The 21,775-nt window shown below is 40.4% G+C and overlaps 1 non-coding gene across 1 annotated transcript; it reads left to right on the top strand.

The window, feature by feature from the left end:
* Window positions 1-9,639: 9,639 nt before the first annotated feature.
* Trnap-agg (transfer RNA proline (anticodon AGG)) lies at window positions 9,640-9,711 on the top strand. The gene has a single exon. It is a non-coding gene; the product is annotated as a tRNA-Pro (tRNA).
* The last annotated feature ends 12,064 nt before the right edge of the window (window positions 9,712-21,775 follow it).

Raw genomic sequence — 21,775 nt, 5'->3', positions numbered from 1 at the left:
ACCCCTTCTTTGTCGCAAGCTGAAACTTTGTGTCATCACGATATGTGGCTCTGGTGATATGCATATCCCCTGAATGCATCATTTCAGATATTTTCTGAAGAGATGCATGCATGACAGAGGAAATCCAGGAATCAAAACTTTATTCTTCGCGTGATTCTCTTCGAAAACGAAATGTACTTTGCGAATATATAACACGCAGAATTGCGTAGTTCCTGTGGGAGTGGGCGGGAAGAGGGATTCCCCTGGGTGTCTTTGATCAGTTTCTGGTGGTTTCGCTCTGGGGAGGGAGCGTGGGTGACCTTGAATGTAAGTCAACCATGTGGGTAACCTGACACCGATTGTATACCTGACACTGGTTGTGATAAGATCCTTACTTCAGCAGACATCGGCTTTGCTATCCTACTAGTTATCAGCTGTTTCGTATCATATCGCAAGCGTGTATTGGTAACACACACTTGTGGGCTTCAGAGATGCTGCATTTCTTCTCGATGTCCGTCAAGGTCTTTTGGGAAGCATGCTTACTGTATGTGATGAGTCGCCCGGCTTTAAGCAGCTTTCGTTGCCTAGAACGATTTGAGAATCGGTGCTTTCTATTAGCGCCTGGAGCTCTGGTACTTTCCCAAAATAGCTACGACAATTTACAACTGTTATACCAATGCTTCCTGTATCTACGTTTTTCCTGTGTTCAGCCTGCACCCTCTGTGACTGAAGCCCTTTCCCCGAGACCCTCTAACCTAAAAAAACGGCCCGTCCACTCCACACAGCCCCTGCTACCCGTGTAGCCGCCTCCTGCGTATAGTGGACACCTGACCTATTCAGCGGAACCCGAAACCCAACCACCCTTTGACGCAAGTCCGTCGGAGTCTCTGATTCAGACCCTCCACTCGGCTCTGCACCAGAGGTCCGCAATCGATCGTGTCGACTATGCTGCAAATGATCAGCTCTGCTTTCATCTTGCAAGCAAGACTAGCAGCCTTTACCACTTCTGTTAGTCGCTTGAAATCAGAGATAATCTCTTCTGATCCAAAGTGACACACATCATTGGTACCGACGAGAGCAACCACCTGCAGTTGGCTGCACCCTGTGTTCTTCATGGCATCCAGGAGGACACTTTCCACATCTGGAATGACTCCACCTGGTATGCACACGGAGTGCACATTGGTTTTCTTGCGCTTCTTGTCAGCCAAGTCCCTAAGGGGCCCCGTAATGCGCCTAACGTTGTAGCTCCCAACTACCAATAATCCCACCCTCTGTGATTGCCTGGATCCTGCAGGCTGAGTAGTTTCCTCTGAAACAGGACAGGTGACAGTATCTGGCTCAGCGACAGTGTCAGCAACAGACAGCAGCTTGAACCTGTATGTCAGACAAACTGGGAAGGACTTCCGTGCGGCCGCCTGGGAAGTCTTTCACCACCTGCTTCGCCCCGGGGGGGGGGGGGGCCTCCCCACTCGACCACAGGTGGGGGTCAGCCAGTGCGAGCAGAAATTGGGTTGGCCACCGGTGAGGACCTATCAGAGGACGGAAGTGCTGGACGTCCGTTGGATCCGCACGGCCAGCCCACAACAGTGGTTCCCATCCACTGCAGCCTCAAGCTGTGCAACCGAAGCAATCACAGCCTGAAGCTGAGAGCGAAGTGTCACCAACTCGGCTCACATCCACACACAGCAATCGCAGTCCTTGTCCATATTAAAGGCCACGGAAAACTAAACTATGCAGATAAACGGACTATCGGCACGTCCGCACACAACAATCGCATTCCCTGTCTATACTAAAGACCGTGGAAAACTTAATTACGCAGATAAACGTACTATCGGCACGTGCTGAGCAACTCTACTGTAGACCCTGGCGAAAACGCACGAAGTGTGTCTGGTAATACGCAGATATTCAAAAACCTAACTACCGAAGCACTCAGGTGAAACTAAATAATTTGTGCCTGATTAGGAACTTGTAATATGCCACAAAATCGGTTTACTTTTCGACGCAAGCGAAAACGCGAGAACTGTGGCTACTAGATATTAAATTAAATGCAGAAACTCAAGAAACTAAACTATTAAAGCACACAGATGATATAATAAAATTCGCTCCTAGTTAGGAACTCGTAAATGTCACAAAAGCGGTTACTTCCCTGATGCTGCTTCTGCCTCGGTCGGCTACTACTCCCTGACTGTTATTTGTGATAAGATGGTTATAAAGCCAATTGTACATTAAGTTTTCTAAAATTTTTGAGAATGCTAACAAAAGTGAAATTGGGCGGAAATTTGATCCTATTTCTTGATCTCACTTCTTAAATAGTGGCTTAACTTCATCATATTTCAACCATGCAGGAAATATTGCACTGATAAACGACTGTTTACACAGAATATTGCACTGATAAACGACTGTTTACACAGATAGCTTACTATGTTACTCAACTCAGAATCACATTCTTTAAGTAACTTTGTTGATATTTCTTCATATCCACTAGATGTTTCTGATTTTAAAGATTTTATGATGGACATTACTTCTGCTGGGGTAGTGGGGGTCAATTTCATATTATGGAAGTTATTTGAAATGTGTGGTCCGAGGTATTCCATAGCGGCATCTACAGAACCTAGCACCCCATCTTTTCAGTAACAGTTATAAAATGTTTGTTGAAAAGTTCTGCAACACTATACACATCTGTCACCAATGTATCATTTACTCTTAATGCTATTTGTCTCTTCATGTCTGGTTCTACCGGTCTCCTCCTTCACTATGTCCCATATTGTCTTTATTTTGCTATCTGATATGACTATCTTTTCTGTGTAATATATTTGTTTTGATGTCCATATAACAGTCTTTAATATTTTGCAGTACTTCTTGTAATGTGCTATAGCATCAATATCAGAACTGTTTCGGATTGACAGATACAGTTTTCTTTTTGTTTCACAAGATATCTCTATTCCTTGAGTAATCCATTGGTTCTTTGTAGACTTTGCTCTAACCTTGGTTGGGTTTGGGGGAAGACAGTGTTCAAATAAGGTAAGCACTTTATTAGCAAAAGTGTTATATTTTTCATTCATGCCATGAGCACTTTAAACATCATTCCAGTGAATATCTCTGAGGAGTGTCCTAAAATAATCGATTTTTGGCTTATTGATTATCTTCTTGAGCTCAGATTTAACAGATTTTATATCCTGTTCTGTATGAACATTTAACAGAAGTAACTGCATGTCATGGTCTGAGAGACCATTGACTATTGGTTTTGTAATATAGTTTTGTTCATTGGACTTTTCTTTAAAGATATTATAAATTGCTGTTTGTGAGCAATTGGCTACCCTAGTGGGGAACTTTACAGTGGGAATTAAGTTCAATGTTAGTGTTACTAACTCGAATAAGTTCTTATTGGGAGGTCTTTAAGGAAATCTACATCGAAGTCACCAGCAACCACTATTCCTTTGTTTTGGTTGTTAACTGGGCCAGTACAGCTTCAAGGTGGTTTATGAACATATTAAAGTTACCTGCGGGTGCTCGATATACACTTGATATTATGAAGGTTTTTTGTGAAATTCTACTTCTGTTGCACATGCTTGCATACGCTGTTGTAGGCAAAATTTATGAATGTTTATGTTCTTAAATTTATGACAGTTCCTGATGAATGTGGCAACTCCTCCTTTCTCCATTTCTACTCTACAAAAGTGAGATGCTAACCTAAATCCTGAACACTTAAAATTTCTATGCCAGGTACACTAAAATGCGGAAAGTGGCAGGACTAGATTAGTACGGTAGGATGGGTGATAAAACACTTTCCAGCGTTATCCTTCGGTGGCACATGTGTTCAGTTGAACCGTGTGCGGACTAACACTGGCCTGGGTTTCACACTTGCCCTGACCATGCAGACACTCCAGGCCTGTCAACCCGTTGCTGTTGCTTGTGAGGCCCAAGGTCGCTGTTAATAACGGACTGCCACCAAATGCGCTCTTCGTCATGGACATTCGCAAAATTACCTGTACCAACAACACACCTCGCTACGAACATCATACAGTATATATAGCTGGTCATATACACTACACATAACCGGCAACAAACATCAATTGCCCCAACATATGTGAGACCCCTACTGTTCTCACTGACATAACTTCGCAGTTGGTGGGACAGATAATCACTGCCAACATTATCAGCCACTGTAACGGCAATACTGCGAGCGGCCTGCAACTTACAACTTTTTCATATGAGAGACACGTCTTAAATCTCTCTCACAACGGAACTCGATTTTCACAACGGATGTAGCCAACTTTTGGCTCTGTATGGAAACTTACATTCTGGGTTAACTTTCGTAATAGACACTTTATGTTCGTCCAAAAAAAGAGATGATTAATAAAGAACTTAGTTACCTTCGTACATTATGGCTGAACCAGAATAAAAATACACTCTAACCAAACGAAAGCGTCCCGTGAAGGAATTGTCTGGATGGGATTAAAATTGGTAGGTGTGATGTACATGTACAGATAATCAAATGGTTACAATTTCAGAAAAACTGGATGATTTGGTAGAGGGTTTCACAAATTCAGCAAATCAGCAACGCGCTGGTCTTCCTCAGGCCGATAACCAACGCCTTATCGAATTGCTAAATTTGTGAAGCTCTTCCTTTCTGATAAATCATCCAACTTTTCTATAACTGTAATCATATGTCTCTTTGTATATGTACATCACATCTACAGATTTCAAATTCGAAGAGTTCGTCCACACAAAAAATACGAGACCTCCTGGCAGTGGGCCAGAGGGATCCCCTCTCTTCCCCGTGTGGTTCGTATTCCACATTTGTCTCCATCGGTTTCTGTCTTCGCGTGCTTCCTCGTCTTCTTCAAGTTACTTTTTCTCATATCCTCCTTTACCCCATTTAACAACCTTCAGTCTTCTTCTTCTTCTTCTTCTCCTTCTGCCCTGAGGGTGATCTTATTTGATCATATGTTATGTCATTCACAGTGTATGTACATACCGCACGAGCTGCTTTTCTTCTGTGATGCTTTCTTGACACTGGGTGATTTCCGTAATCGCTGTGTTTATTACGCGGTGCTGCTGAGATATTCTAGACGATCTTCTGACACTCTACACTTCTACAACTCTCGATTTGTTTTTGCTTTTTCCATTAAGCTCCCTACTTTCGCACCCACGCTCAAACTTGTCTAAGAAGACCACAACAGAAGGTTTAGTTTCTGGATTGCTGTTTTCCCCAGGCTATTCGTTGCTGTGTTTCCCAATTACTTGTTCCGTCTTGTGATAGTATGTTACCCAAATAATTACAATTTTTTTACACGGCTTGATTTGCTTACTATCTACTATTGTTTCCTACTGTTCCTGCATCTTATCATATTCTTGTAATAATTTTCATATAATAAAGCAGATACCACCCACTACACAAGCCACCACTACCAGATCTGCGAAGAACGAGGTGTGCATACATTGATTTTTGTTATCTCAATGTCCATTCCTGCACATTTCCTACTCTACGAATGTAAGGGTTTTTGGGTATATTTCAAACAAGGTAGGAGACAAGCAGGATCCATATTTTAATCCTTTTGCAATTATGAAAGGCTGTGATGAAATTTTATTCCACATGTTGATTACACAATCTGCAAACACACATGTTGCACATTCTCTGGACTTCAATTTCTTCGGGGGTACTGAGTCACACACCTTCTAGAGATCTATGAACACTGAATCTCTACTCATATTCCATTCCAGTCTCCCTGCTATGAGTTGTCTTAAAGTAAAAATGTCATTAGAAGATCCTTATTTCGAGAATCGACATTGCTCTTCGACGGTCATCAACATCTTCTCTAGACTATACTGAAGGACCTTATGGGTCCCAATTGGAAATATTTCGGAGGCGGTTCTCAGTTCTGACAGTTGCATTGCAACGAAAGGGAACCGCTCAAAAATCTCGATCGGAACGGGGAACGGGGGATGGGACCTATTTTTAATATCGTTGTGGGACAACATTCGCCATCTACGCTTTATAGATGTCACCCTCCTTAGCAAAATCAACCCTTAAAATACCAAAGTTGTGATTCCTGTCAATATTACGGGCCCCACAAAAAGCAATGCTCTGGAATAGTAAACGAATACATTTATTGCGAGCATATGAGGAAGTGAAATCCAACTTGGAAATGATAATCAGGTAGCAGAGTTGAAGCGGCCAACTGGCCTCACCTGGACGGCATTCGGGGAACTTGGTTACATTCTCCGAAAAAGACAAGCCAAATAGATGTAGAGAAGTAGGTTCATGACAAAAGCATTCTTCCAGTAACAATATACGTGCTCAAAACAATAACACAAGAAGTAGCGCAGATCGACTCCCTATTCGTCAAAGGGTAACAGAGAGAGCAATATTTGGAGTGCGTGTGAGAAACGATCAAGAACGAACAGATAAGGAAACGAACAGAGGCTGTGACGAGTGAGTAGTGAGAGCAGTATGGGACATTCTCTGGCGAGATAGGGAGACGGCATCCAACGACCTTCGGGGAAAAAAAAGAAACTAGATTCGACCTACTTCCAGGTGTAGATATCTAGGTACCCAAAAAAAAAAAAAAAAAATAGAGGAAGGTTATCCAAACAGACAATATTGAAGCCTATCAATATTGAAGCCTATTGCACGAGTCTGTGTTAATGTATTTGTGTGTGTGTGTGTGTGTGTGTGTGTGTGTGTGTGTGTGTACAAATTCAATGATTTGCTCGACATGTGCAGTGTATTATTGGACAAAGCGAAGAACAGACGCGGCCGCAGCGGAGGCTAACTTGATCACGTAGCTAAGTATAGCCGCGATACAGTTCAAAGTAGCGCCCGTTGTTGCCTGTAGTGCAAGAGTGGAAAGTTATGCATAAACCTTCGCTGTACCCACGACATGTCGCTGTTAATGTCATTAAATTTATCGACGGTTAGAAGGAGAAAGAGGTGACAGTGTTGGAAGAAATGATGAACCATGCAAGCAAAATGTTAACGTTGAGTAAGTCGATGGTGTATAAAGTATGACAGGGGAAACACGACACTGAACGGAGTGGGATTTAAATATCTATTCCAAAGAAGAGCAGCTAAGTTCATACAATAAATGTCGCTTTGACATGCAAGATGAACGTTAATAAAACCGAGAAACTGCCGGACCGATCTGACTGGAAATGAAAGAAGAAAGATTTTATGAACATGTGTCCGGAAATGCATGGTTGCCACGGTATATGGCGCTGACGAATGACAGTTTCTCTAACCACGTGCCGGTGTGTTCCTTGTGTGTTGCACGCTTTGTGATTGGCACAGCCTACTGTAAGCAGCAGAATGGTAAAGTATTCATGTCGGGAACAAGCCGATATGCTGTTTATGTACGGCCAAGCATATAGAAACGTTCGAGAGGCAGCACGGCTACTCAGACACGAACGTCGTCACACAACATATCAGGCCCTATTTGGGGCGTTTGTGTGATCACGGGTCCTTTCACACACAGATGAACGTGCAGATAGGTGGCGAATTGTGCACACACCAGTTTCGGAGGACTGGTTTTGACAGGATATCCTGTGATACATAGTCCTGACTCACAGCACTTCCTCGTGTGATTCCGCGAGAGCTAATGTGAGGATCAACTGCAACAGCAGCGGGAACATTAATTTTCCTTCTTCTGTCGTCACTTGTTTTGTTTCCCTCTGTTACGTTGTCTAGGTGTTACACTACCACTTGCACATGACTGGTTGAGGAGGTTCATAAACAATTGTCGAGATGGTAGACATCTATTGAGATATCTTGCCCCGACACACCGTACAAGAACGAACTGGATTGTTCCTACACTCTACACACCAGCACTATGTCGGTTTTCCTGCATTGGTAAATGCCATCGCCCACTTACGACTTAATGTCACACACTGTAACACACTGACTGACAAGTCGCAATGCACTCAAGGAACGCACAAGCACTGTAAGTACACATAACAAATGCGTACCTAGCAGCTAGGCAGGTTGAACGACACAAGCTAGTGTCAATGTGGAAACTTTTCAAATTACAATATCTCGTAAACAACTCCCACTAGAATCCTGCAACAAACACCACTGACTTTGTAATTTATCCCACTTTTAGTATGATAGTGTCAATAGGCATTCTTCCGTTAAAAGAAGTGTTTGCACAAAAAATACCCTTTCTAAATACTATTACAATCTGTTTACTGGCTAACAAAAATAGTTCAAATGGCTGAGCACTATGGGACTCAACATCTGAGTTTATCAGTCCCCTAGACTTAGAACTACTTAAACCTAACTAACCTAAGGACATCACACACATCCATGCCCGAGGCAGGATTCGAACCTGCAACCGCAGTAGACTCGTGGTGCCAGACTGAAGCGCCTAGAACCGGTCGGCCACACCGGCCGGCTACTGGCTAACAGTACAAGCCCCTGACTACCAGTCCATTCTGTGAAAACCGCACATCAACAGCACTTTCCATTTCCGGAATATCGGCGGTGCACGTTTTAGGTGATTCACCCTGTATATACATACATATGCATTCACCAAACTCTCATATATACATTTAAAGTAGTTTGTGTTAATGCTGTAAGCTGCTTTTAGTGAATAACATTTTATTGGCGACTGCTTTCTATAAGAAGACTCAATTTCGAATCGATGTAAAAATACACTAGAATAACATTTTGGTCGGATAGTTTGAAACACAAGACATCATATCCAAGATAACATTTCTTCTGGTCAAGAAAATTTACCTCAAAAGATTAAATACGTACTACCAGGGGAAGGCACAGAACCTCATCAAACGTGCAGAAACCATCCGGTTTCTGTGTAAATTTTCTTGAACGAGTAAACTGGTAGCTTGGATATGACGTTTTACGTATTGATCTATCGTCCAAAGTTTTTTATTACAAAGTATTGTTACATCGACTTGAAAATGGTACTTGTTACCGAAACTAGTGATCAATAGTACAGTGCTTATTAAAACCAAATGATGGTGTCAGTTTCTTCAGATACGGATAAAAGTTTTTAAGCAATAAATTCAGCTATAAATATTAAAAAAGTATGTTTTTTTGAAAAAAATTGCAGGTTTCGTCGCACTTAACGGACCATGATAAAAGTTATTTTGTCTATGGTATTTGGTTATAATAGGTTCCAAAGTAAACAAGTCATGTGCGAATAAGACAAGTCTCCAAAACGGTACACCGCATTATACGCCGGATGGTTCTGCCGCCTTGGGCAATTCTTCAGTTCACTTTGACGGGTAACAGCAGTGTCGTTGTCGACCGCAGGCGTTGCGACCTACGGAGGCGAACGGTGTGTACATTCCTTGGCGTTCCGGAGGTTAGGATAACTTGATGACGAAGAGGAAGCAGAAGGAGAGAAAGATAAACAGAGGATGCAACTTTTTACCGGCACAACATAGTGTAAATATTTTGTGTAGATAAACTTGACTGGCTTTCACTGCAATATTGCTGTGCCATATGGTTAATGCCTGCTTTTCTGAAGTGGGGACGGTCAGACTCAGCACGGCGTACCCGAGCAGCGTCGCCCGTCTCAGCTGAGCTGGCAGCCAGTGTCGGCCACCGCAGCAGCAGCAGTAGTAGCGGGCCGCCTGTTGCACGGAAGTAGGTCATGCTTTACGAGCTTTCTACATCACGCAAAATGTGTTCTCCACGGTGGCTCGTTGGTCTAGGGGTATGATTCTCGCTTAGGGTGCGAGAGGTCCCGGGTTCAAATCCCGGACGAGCCCGAATTTTTATACTTTGTTACTGTTCTCTTAAGAGAAAAACTTGAAGCATTTAGGTGTTCGGTAAGCTGCGCCCAATGATTATCCAGGAGACTGTGTAAGCGTTGGGAAGCAAGTAACGTAGGAGTTCACTGATCAGCCGACATTCAGGCCATGAGCGACGGAGCTAAAACATGTAACACAATTCCCTGTCGTTGCAGCTGCAGTGCCACTGACTATCATACATTCTTTGCTCCAGTACACATACATTTCAATTGTTTAGTGATTCCTAAGGCAAACTGATTTTCGAGATGGAGTTCCTATCAGTAGAACAAAACACCCTTCCACAAATTTCATTTGGTGATACAGTTCTCCCATGAATACTTCATTTCTAATTCATGCACTGCTATTACCCGCTGCCTAGGTTTGTAGAGTGGCTCACAACATTCATAGTTAGATTAGATTTAGCCAGCAAAAATGGTTCGAGACTATATTTATTAACGTCGCAAATACTTTTAATTTCTAAACCTCATCAGTTCTAGCGCAGTTCAGATTTTTATGACTAAAAGTTAATCTGCCCACGAACTATTGTACATTACTGTGGAGTTAGCTAATAGGGCGCGGAAGTCTCCTTGCATGCCATTTTTACGGTCGGAGAAAACAAAATCTTAGAAAACAATCTCGCCAACACACACGTGGCTGCTTCATGAAGCTACTGTATACTGTGAGTCCTATTTCCACATGGAAACAAATCGTATGCATGCTTATGATGGCACTATTCTCACAGTGAAGCCGATATCAGTTCTACAGTATCCTAAATACGCTTACCAACAAGTACGAGAAGCAACCATAATACTATCATTTTCTAGCCCTTACTCTCGTGAAGCATTTTTACTGTGCAAGAAGTAATCGCCCCTTTGTGTACATCAGCGATGTGTATGCTACAGTAGGATGATGGCCACAAAAGCTGAATTTCATACTGAAAGTTGCACAAAATTATTTCACTGACGAAGTTTGCAAGACTGTGTGTAAATATGACAGTGACTGAAGAGCGAGGATATCTGTTTTTGGGATAGAGAAAAGCACGCTGCTCCGTCGATATACGAATGTGGGATCGTACACCACTGAAAGTTGTAACGTTCCGTATAAAGGGCATCGTGGATAGTGCATACTGCCCCTGAAAGCGGGAACATTGTATCATGAATCAGCGTAATCTGGGAAAATTCAAATCTCCTTCCTTGAAGCCTTCAGAAACTGATCGGACGATCACAGTGCTACTAGCTGATGCAAAGCTTGTTTAGAACGGCCAACGATTATCCTTCAGTTCGCCACTGCCTCCAGTTTCACTTCCTTCAGCTGCCTCTGACGACGGTGATACTGTTCCCATAGCGGTCTCTTAAATCAGCAACATGTCTCTTCAGGAACTGGTGGCCGTCACTGCTGTTGGGTGCCGTGCGACTGTTTATCACTTCCTAACGTTATACTTCTTGGAGGAATTTTTGAAAGTTGTGACCGTGAGATAAACTAATGAAACCAGAACAATCAAACTGAGATTCGTTTCGGAAACACTCCAGCAAAGTATAACCAACAGTAAATGGTGGGGCAGGAACAGACGTTCTCCCAGCATAAAAGCAAGCTGTAACATTACATATTAATATCGGTCACCAAGCTAATTAGGCACTCTTGTGTCAAGCAACATGATAAAGCAAAAGGCAGTGCTAAGGCTAACGTAATCTTCCTTGACACAAACACTAAAATCTTTCCTTGTATCTGTTCATACAACAACACACTAAACTAACGTTTCAGAGAAATGTGTTACTAACAAAGAAATGGCCAATGAGATAGTAAACAGTAATATATGACCGTCAACAACAAGTACCTTAAATGAACTGCGGCCGGCCGGAGTGGCTGAGCGGTTCCAGGCGCTTCAGTCTGGAACCGCGCGACCGTTACGGTCGCAGGTTCGAATCCTGACTCGGGTATAGATGTGTGTGAATTCCTTAGGTTAATTAGGTTTAAGTAGTTCTAAGTTCTAGGGGACTGATGACCTCAGCGGTTAAGTCCCATAGTGCTCAGAGCCATTTGAACCATTTTGAGCCAAATGAACTAGGTGTAACAGTTTACAAAACCAATTACCGACACACATGAAACTAGTAGCGATACTGGACAGGCTGAACAGGGAAAAGATTCGAATAATTCTGAATTTAAATCAGGGAGGCTGCTAATGCTCGTAATCTTTAACTCGGTTTGAAGCAACTAAACAGAATGCAGATCTAACTACACTGGCTCTAAAGGAGCCTTTGCATTGCTTCATTAACTATCTAGTCTAGTACATGAGGACCCTTAAACTTTGATGCTTTGAAGAATCATGCTCGTTAGCAAAACTACGGAGGTTTGTATGAGAAATGGTAAGTATTTTTATCGTTAATTACTAATTAAGTAAAGCACAAAAAACTATAACTCTTTCAATGACAAATTTGCTTTGATAAGCAGTCTTCTGACCTACTCAAAAGTATAATTGGCTGTACAAATGACAACACAACATTAAATTCAAGCTCAGCCACTTTCTCATAATAAATCAGGAGATTCGGAGTTAAATTCGCTAGGATAGGATTCCTGTACAGGAGGTTTGTGATTTGAGATAATTACGGGTGTAAGATAGAGTTTGAAACGTCCCCTCAGAAAACTTAATGAATTACTGTGCTGATAAACCTCTTACATTATTTGATTTTGAAACAGCTGAGCAGAACTGAACGTACTCAGACATTTCGCTCTTTACCTATTCTGATCAACACTAAACTGACACACAATATTTTTAGCGCAACGCAATCTGACCTTCAATAATCCCTACAAAAGAATGGCCCTGACTAACATTAACCTATACCTTTCACAAATCACTTACCTCACAAAAATCTTCGTTACTCGAACTACTGCACTACAGCGAGCGCCACTACAGCCAGCGAAATAAAAGATTCAAACTACTGAAGGTACTAACTACTGATAGGCATAGTTAGCAAATGAAAGATTTTGATAGAGAACAATGTATTTACCTTAATAGTGTTCAAAATTCATAATATACATATATAGCAGTTCAAGACATCCAGTCTTACAAATTTACTCTCTCTGATGGACACACGTCCAGATCATCCGCTCTCAAAATTCCATCTCACTCCCCACATCCACCACTGCTGGCGGCTCACCTCCAACTGCGCAACGCTACGCGCTGTTAACAGCCAACTGCCCAACACTACAATAGCAAATTGCAACAATGCAAACCCGCCAAAGACTGCACACAGCACAGTCGTGATTGTCATATAGAGCGCTACATGGCGTTACCAACATAAAAACCTAAACAGCCTACTTACATAACTCCCATGCTCCCCACAAAAAATTTTACAAATTGTTTTAGGCAGTGGCCAATACAGATTTGGAAATAATTTTCATAATTACAACAAAGAAATCAAATGCACACACTTATTAATACACTGTTGGTCAAAAGCAAAAATTGTTCTCATAAAGACAGTCCTGATCATTTATCACACCAATAATTACAAGTTTTTTTTCACAAAGTCTCATTAGTAAAAGAAAATGCACATGGAAGTAGTGGATTTCCATGCAGTCATGAAGTAGTAGTGTTGTCCTTCCAACGGAAAGACAGTGCTGACTCTTGACATGCAGACAGGTAATGGGTCACAACAGAGCAAACCCACAGCAGAGTCAGTCGACGTTTTGAAGAATATTGGTAGGTAGGTCATCACAGAGCAGACCCACTGTAGTCCTGGTAGAGATTACGGTTTTTGGTGGGCCACCAGAGGTGCAGACCCACTGCAGTCCTTGTAGAAATAATGGTACTGATGAGTCATAAAAGGTGAAGACGCACTGTAGTCCTTTTAGAGATGGCCAGCAGCCATCTGTTGCAACTGTGCAGGTGCACAATCACCATCGAAGAGTCTTGCAGACAATATAGCAAGTATATAAACCACCACTTGTGCACTCACAAAGTTTTTGGAATTGTCCTTAGAACCAGAAATGCTGTTAACCAGTCCCTTGCTGAATTAACACACGTGCAAACACTAACAGTCCCAACTTCTCACATATTGTGCATATACTATGACCAACAGAAATGTGTGCAGTGAAATGAATGCTTACAAGTTACTTAATTTGATGAACTGGTGTCCATTACAATTTTATAACATAAAAATACAATTACAAAGATACAGAAAACATCATTAAAACGTAATAATACAGATAATATTTGTAGTAATACAGGCTTTACAAAAGATTAGAAATAAACATAAACATCAGTGTTCCAGGAATTATGACATAAGTAAATACATAAAAGATGAGAATAGCCTTCGAAAATAATATCTAAACATCTTTACAAAGTAAATAACATATTATTAATGCAAATTATATGTGAGGATAACGGTATTCCTCATCATAGTGAATGTAGCTTAGTATTAGAAAAATTCTACAACATAAATCTTCTTAACTAAACACATAAAGACAGGAAAAACACAAGGGTACACAAACACATAGCGGAATAACACGAAGGGAAAGGACAGGGTTCGTTTTCAGTATAACATTTGGTACTGCAGTCCAACCCAGAACTTCATTCCATAGATCTTTCCTCTTATTTCAACATTTGTTTCCGCAAAAAAAAAAAAAAAAAATCCTATGCAAGCATGCTTTCTGTATTTATATATTCACATATTTCATACCTCATTAGTTATTTTCCATTATCTTACTCCATCATTTATTTACAAGAAAATCCTACCTAAACCTGTTGTCCCTAAACTCTGATTTTTTGTTCATATCGTCTTTCAAAATAATTATTCGCCACTGTACACTACTTTTATTATAGTTTCTCAATGCATTTCTTCCAATTCATCACAACTAGTTCCCTTCTATAGCCTACCCCATCTTAAGCTAACTTAAATCTACTGAGTTCAGATACATAAACTAAGGGAAGAGGCAATGCAGCAATTAACACAAACAGAAATGACAAAAATGCAAATTGGCAAAGCAAGCAGCAGTATATCTAAATTAGCAAAGCAAATGCAACATTACAACTAATATGAGCCAATGGGCAGCAACAAGAAAAATAAATCGGTAGTAATTCTGGCTTAACAGAGTAATCCAAAGTGACATTCAGTAGCAATATGCCTGGCAAACAGCAGCAGCAAATGCAATAACTTATACCTAAATATGACATAGCTCAAGCAGAAAAAATAGTACACTAAAGACAACAATGCAGATAAGGGAAATGTCTATTTACATCTTAATGTCTATGTAATTAAAGTGGTGCACCACAACAAGTTATTCTACCAAAAAAATTACCACGTAGTTGAAAAGAAAATTATGTGTGCAGTTACTGTTATTAATCCCTTCTTATTGTTCTTTCCTTTCCAAGTGCTCCTTTCTCGAAGAATGTGGATCATAAAATTATTATTTAATAGGTCTGTTGACAGAAACTGTTTACATTAGCAAATGTGTTTTATTTTATAAAACCAATGCTGAAACACAGCTGGAAAACAGATATCAAATGAAATAAGCAACTATTGAAAGCAAACCATAAAAACATCATTCAATAGCCATGTGGCATTTCATAAATCAGTAGAAATTCTCTTGACTCTCGTAGAAAGACACTTGTCATAATCAGGTGTGCAGATGTAAGAATATTTCCCATCAATTCATAAGAATTTCGGTAAGTAGCACAAAGTACGATATGTTTCCAAGTAATGAGCGTGTCGTATTTGCGATGCTTTCCTCAAAGGAATGTCAATAGCGAGGTTATTGGTTTTCTCCACTTAATGGCTTTTTCTCCAGGCAGGTGACACAGCTGGGCGCCCATGACGCATTACATGAAGGTCACTTATCTTTCTTACCGAAATATTTACGACAGCAGTGACAGTCTCATCTAAAAAAATTTCACAGGTTGAGAATTTGCGTTACAAATGAGTAGAAACAAAATTCTATAAATATAACAGTGTCCAAAAAATTTTCGCCGGCATTGTAATACATTCACGCATGTACACACATTTCATAACTCTTAAAGTACGATTCTTGGTTTCCAACATCCTTTTTCACAAACTAGAGTCCCTAACTTCTATTCATTATTCATATACATATAAACACGTAATCACATTCCTTATACATGGTAGCATCAGCTTGTTGATCATAAACATACCTCAACAACATAATACACATCGTCATCGTAATAATATCATAACACCTCAGTCAAATCTCAAAAACGCTGTAGCTTTCTGCAATAATTGCAAAACCTTAAAACAAATTCTCTGCTCATTTCAATAGTGTCATCATCTACCTCAAACGTACTTTAAAATCATGATCCCATACCAAATACATCATTGAAAGCTCTCACCGTATCACAATGGTTCTGAAAAAAATATGAACAGTTTACAAAATACAATTTCATAAGTGTAAAATTATCCAACTGTGTAATTACGTAAACATGTCACTGACGTAGTGAAAAAAATGTTTGTCTCTCTCAGTTAAATGATCAAGAAGCTGTGTAATTCTGAGTTAGAGATATATGGTACCGATGTGTAAAGTTGTTTAAGCAAATACCATATTAGCTAGGTCTCCTAGCGCTCGCTTCACGCTTAGCACACAAAGTAGGCGTGTACCCCCTGAGGATTAATGTAAGTATACCCTCAGGTCTTACAGATTACAGCAATGGAATGAAATGTATAACGGAAAACTTTTGTATCATTGTAATTCAAAAATCTTTAAAAATAAATGTTTGAAGTACAAAATTAATCACTCAAATACGTGTACTGCCGCGCTAAATTGTGCATCTTGTTGTAACATAATATGTCATTACTTAAGGGTAAAAAATGTGCCAAGTGTCGTAATTATCGTCGTCCGTAAACAAACTTCTGTCGAAGTCAATGTACTTACCTTCTAATACACGAAAGCGAAATGCTATGCGTGTAGATATCGTAGTTATTGCGTACAGTACCGTGATCAAGAAAGTACTACACTGTAACGTATTGTTGTGCTACGAAAAAGGCTGTCTCATTGTAGCTATACCACAAAAGTTACTACTATAACATGTTTTACTTTCCAAAAGAATTCAGAAAAACTGTGCAGATGTAAAACAGATACAGCATAAAAGCAACAATGTAAATTGTGTCACACATTAGTAGCGTCGTGATATAATCGTGTAGCTGTCAAAGGAACCAAATACTAAGTCATCTTTAATCTCACAGAAAGTACTTCAAATAAAGAATGTCTTTCCAAGTAAACCAAACTGTTGCATTAAAATCTAATTAGCAGTATATGTTCTAAGTTTGTAAGCCTTATAGTCGTTACGTAATCGTGCAACTAACAAGCAAGAATGTACACACACAGTAACACTGTGTCTCCGTTCACTATCACGATGTAGTGGTAATTACTGTCTAAATATGTTCCCTAGGTTCTAGACTGGATAGTTACCTTCAAAACATTGTTGCATGTTAACAGTTTCTAAGTGTGTCAAAACGTACTAGCAGCATGAGGTGAAAAATTTTATTGCAAAGATTAAGTTAAAAAGCAGATTATCTTTCAATAAACGGTTTAACATGTGAAATGTGGTGCAATCCTTTACTCCTCCTAGTAGGCAGAGTTTCAACTTCAAAGCAATTATCATGTTGTATACGTCCGTAAGGAGTACTGGAATTGTTCTCAAGGTTAGCGTCTGTTGTTTTTCTCTGACCCAACCGGCGCATGTGGCTGCTTGTGGTGCGAGTCATTGTCTGTCTCTTTGTTGGCGCGCGTCGTTATTGGGATTTGGAGACCTAACTTCTACAAATTCACCTTGTCGAGACGGCCCTACCCTGTTTGAATCCCGCCAGTTCTGATGAAATTCAGGCCTGTCGTTTTGTCGGTAGTTTACATAGTTTCTTTTTTGTCGGTCATGTGGTGGAGAATTGCTCCCGGAATCGTTACTGCGCGGTGGACCGTTGCGTCTGACGTTATTCTGTCTTCCTTGATAATAATTATTTTGGTTTCCATATTAGTCTGTTTCTCTGATTGTCTCTGTGATAATCATTACCGCGGAGAAGTGATCTTTCCCTGCAATTGTCATATGGGTGGTGTCTGTTTTGGTCACGATTTACGTTGTAAGAATAGCCTTGTCGTGTCCAGTTATTATTTCTGTCATCGTGGAATTGTGACGGATGTGACTTGTATTTGTTGTGTTCCTGTTTTCGTGTCCCGCGAGTGTCAGTGTCAATTTCCAATTCTTGTAAGAGTCCCTGAAAAGCTTCTATGTCGTCTTTGCAACATCCTGCCTAATAATATGTCGTAAATGTTCAGGCAATTTGATTAACCAAATGCGGATGAGTTCTGAGGGGCTGTATGGGTTTGACAGGTACAGATTCTTGTGCAACATGTCTTCAAAATATTTCACAAGACTGGAAAATTCAAATTGTTCGAAATGTTTCATCATTATGATGCTATGTTTTACTCGATCTTGTTTAGTTTGAGACCAATATGCTGAGAGGAAGGCATGATAAAATTCCCCTTCACTGTGACAATCGTGAATGACCGATCGCATTCTTACAGCTGGTTCATTCTCTAAATAGCCACACATAAATTCTAATCTGTTCTCCAATGACCAGTTGGGAGGAAAACAATGAGAGAATTGATGAAGCCACCTTTGTGGATGAATGTCGTTGCCGGAATTCTTGAATTTTTTGAATTTACGTGTAGTAATAAACAGCTTATAGTCAAAATCATCATGTCGGCGAGTCACATGTCGGTCATTTTTACGTCGTTTCGGCGGTTCCATCTCAAAATTCGGTGTACCTTGCCAATTCCTTTCAAAATTTCTGAAGTGCCCTGTATTATTATTTTGTGGCTGTTCCGTATTTCTATGTCCCTCTTCCCGTATTGCAGCGCGTGTGTCCTCTGAAATATGTAATTCTTGTATTACCTGTGTCAACTGATCTTGTACTTCCCGGATTTCTCTATTGTACTGTGTATTGATTTGATTCTGATTTTGTTTGAATTTTCTAATTTGTTCATACTCTTCTGTGTCATTAAAGACTACCGGTCTTGTGTCATTCAGAGTATCATCTACCTTTGTACACAAATTATTTAGCTGATCCTAAAGTTCGACTACTTTCTTTGATAATGAACTAATTTCCTCCATGTGTCTTTCTGAACCAATTTACAGAGTATCTACTGTGTCCTTTAAGTTTTCCTGAGTTTTTGCGAGTTACGTAACCAAATCGGTAGATGCAACTGAGTCAATTTTAGCTTTCAAGGTCTCATGATTTTCATGAACAATAGTTTGCAGTTCTTTTATGGCTGCTTCGTGCTTCTGTAATGCATTTTCATGACGCGAAAAAATAGGTTGAAAATGCTCACAAATTTGTGTTTTTACGTCATTACAGACTTTTTGACATTTCAATTCGATGTTACGTAACTCAGTAAATCTTCACGTTTTTGTTGAAGCGTTTCATTAATTTGTTTCTGATTTTGTTCCATTTGTTGCTGTGACTGTTTTTGAATTTGTTCCATTGTGTCTAACTTTTGTAGCCTTTGTCCCATTTGTTGCATTAACTGTAATAACAATGCACTGGTGTCTGAAACATGTTCCTCAGTGTTATTCGGCAGTGCATTTGAACCGGCAACATTCGCATTTAGAAAAGCAGAAAATGTGTCTTGACTCATTTGAGAAAACGGTGAGGACCCAAAGCCTGAATCTACATTATTTGTGAGATTGTGTCCTGTCATTTCGGATTCTTGAGGCGAGCTGTTGCCAACCGATCGATCGATAATGGTACCATGTTCACTAATTGTTTCACTGTCTACACCATTATCTGCAGCCCGCTCCATTTCCCCTATGCACAATTACCAAATTACTACTTTGAACATTAGTTAATTCATTACATGGTGGCGCTAACACATTGCTTTCGTCTTCACTGTCATTTCTCAGTTTACTTTGGAGCCTAGTATTACGTTTTTCACACGCCATTATTGTCACAATATTTCACACGATAACACAGAAAAGCACAATTTGAAGAGCAAAATAAGAAAACACATTAACATAGCATTGAAAATAATATATCGGTAATTGCAAACGCAGCTGCGAAATACTTGGTGCAAATCTACATGCATGCCACAACTGTTTTACTGTACAACAATGAAAAACCACAACTATAAAGGAAATTCTCTCTATAATTACGCGCTAGCAATAAACAATAGCTACACTAATTACACAAACTACAAGGAAAAAAATCAGAAGATTCTAGTGAGGTATCCTCGGATAAGTGTCGACATGTGAAACGTCCCCTTAGAAAAATTTATGAATGATTGTGCTGATAAACCTCTTACATTGATTTTCAAACAGCTGAGCTGAACTGAACGTACTCAGACATTTCGCTCTTTACCTATTCTGATCAACACTAAACTGACACACAATATTTTTAGCGCAACGCAATCTGACCTTCAATAATCCCTACAAAAGAATGGCACTGACTAACATTAACCTATACCTTTCACAAATCACTTACCTCACAAAAATCTTCGTTACTCGAACTACTGCACTACAGCGAGCGCCACTACAGCCAGCGAAATAAAAGATTCAAACTACTGAAGGCACTAACTACTGATAGGCATAGTTAGCAAATGAAAGATTTTGATAAAGAACAAACAATGTATTTACCTTAATAGTGTTCAAAATTCATAATATATATAGCAGTTAAAGACATCCAGTCTTACAAATTTACTCTCTCTGATGGACACACGTCCAGATCATCCGCTCTCAAAATTCCATCTCACTCCCCACATCCACCACTGCTGGCGGCTCACCTCCAACTGCGCAACGCTACGCGCTGTTAACAGCCAACTGCCCAACACTACAATAGCAAATTGCAACAATGCAAACCCGCCACAGACTGCACACAGCACAGTCGTGATTTTCATATAGAGCGCTACATGGCGTTACCAACATAAAAACCTAAACAGCCCACTTACAAGTTATTATAAAATCAACCAAATTTCAGAAATACCTAGTCCATTTACAGAGTGCCAAATATAAACGATTTATTGGAAGGCTGGTGGCGTAATTTGCAGTGCCTATTCACCTGTCGGCGATGCAATCAAAGCAATACGGTTGGCCTCGCCCCGTTACATATCTTCTTGGAGTCGGAATTATATGTATAGGGCCAAAAACCATGCCACGATAATGGTATCACCAAATGCAGCATCCAAGGTCCATAAAATCTGCCCTTAAGCTCTTCTGGCCTCAAAACATCGGGAATATGAGCAACAATGATCCGCTACCGCTAACGAGGTGTTAACCACAGCAATGCTCAGCCCGTCACAAAAGACGAGTTGCCACTTGATTGCCAATCACACCTTTTCCACTCTGCCAGGCTGCTCCCGTAGCGGGGCTTCCCCACATCTTTTATTTTCAACACTACGGACAGTGTCATGAAAGGAGGGTATAAGATGAACAGCAACAAAAGCAAAACGAGGATAATGGAATGTAGTCGAATTAAGTCTGGTGATGCTGAGGGAATTAGATTAGGAAATGAGACACTTAAAGTAGTAAAGGAGTTTTGCTATTTGGGGAGCAATATAACTGATGATGATCGAAGCAGAGAGATATAAAATGTAGACTGGCAATGGCAAGGAAAGCGTTTCTGAAGAAGAAAAATTTGTTAACATCGAGTATAGATTTAAATGTCAGGAAGTCGTTTCTGAAAGTATTTGTATGGAGTGTAGCCATGTATGGAAGTGAAACATTAATACACTCCTTGAAATTGAAATAAGAACACCGTGAATTCATTGTCCCAGGAAGGGGAAACTTTATTGACACATTCCTGGGGTCAGATACATCACATGATCACACTGACAGAACCACAGGCACATAGACACAGGCAACAGAGCATGCACAATGTCGGCACTAGTACAGTGTATATCCACTTTTCGCAGCAATGCAGGCTGCTATTCTCCCATGGAGACGATCGTAGAGATGCTGGATGTAGTCCTGTGGAACGGCTTGCCATGCCATTTCCACCTGGCGCCTCAGTTGGACCAGCGTTCGTGCTGGACGTGCAGACCGCGTGAG

The sequence above is a fragment of the Schistocerca nitens genome, chromosome 2 (assembly GCF_023898315.1).
Source record: "Schistocerca nitens isolate TAMUIC-IGC-003100 chromosome 2, iqSchNite1.1, whole genome shotgun sequence".
Lineage (NCBI taxonomy): Eukaryota > Metazoa > Arthropoda > Insecta > Orthoptera > Acrididae > Schistocerca > Schistocerca nitens.
The sequence above is the reverse complement of the archived record's forward strand: the minus strand, read 5'-3'. Positions and strand labels throughout refer to the sequence as shown.